Source organism: Sinocyclocheilus grahami, unplaced genomic scaffold (assembly GCF_001515645.1).
Source record: "Sinocyclocheilus grahami isolate Dianchi unplaced genomic scaffold, SAMN03320097.WGS_v1.1 scaffold575.1, whole genome shotgun sequence".
Taxonomy (NCBI): domain Eukaryota; kingdom Metazoa; phylum Chordata; class Actinopteri; order Cypriniformes; family Cyprinidae; genus Sinocyclocheilus; species Sinocyclocheilus grahami.
The window spans coordinates 204176-204924 of NW_015505754.1; the positions used below are offsets into that span (position 1 = coordinate 204176).

At 30.6% G+C, this 749-nt stretch overlaps 1 pseudogene; it reads right to left on the reverse strand.

The window, feature by feature from the left end:
• The window catches only part of LOC107556626 (major facilitator superfamily domain-containing protein 1-like), a 5637-nt pseudogene that overhangs the window by 1927 nt on the left and 2961 nt on the right, over nucleotides 1-749 (reverse strand).

The following is a 749-nucleotide window of genomic DNA, read 5'->3' on the forward strand; positions in this document are numbered from 1 at the left end:
TATATATAGTGAATAAATATTATATTATATTATAGTATAGTATGTTTTAAGTAAGAGGAGAATGGGGTATGTAATATGATAATATAATAATAATTTCTTAGGTTGTTCAATCCATTTAAGGATGTTTTTTACAGTTATTTTAGTTCTTAGTTTTACTATCAAGGCTATAACATTTTTAAGTAAAAAAAAATGATACATGTTAAAACAGCAAATCTAATAAAACATATTGATATAATATTTCCATATTAAAATATTCCAAATACACACCTTTTCTGGGTTTATGGATATCATTATTAAAATGTGCATAATGTACAACGCTTTAGAAGACTTCGTTTGTTTTTAAACCCTACATTTTTAATATTCATATTTGTATTTAAAATGTGAATGTTTCATGCATCCTGAAATATAATTCGCTGTGTTTTTATTTTTTCCTTAGCTAGAGGAAAACCTATGCAAAATATGGCCCTATTAATCTTATCCTGCAAACAAATCTCAAATTTCTCATGTTTTAAAATCAGTATCGTGTACAGTGACGAATGCTGAAAACTTCAACCAATCACACGCTCTCTCACAATGTTTGCAAACCACACAGTTGTGCATGTACTTTACTTCAGTAACATCATATAACTGGCGTCTGTAGTATCTGCTCTGTCTGTCTGTCTGTGTGTGTGTGTGTGTGTGTGTGTGTGTGTGTGTGTGTGTGTGTGTGTGTGTGTGTGTGTGTGTGTGTGTGTGTGTGTGTGTGTGTG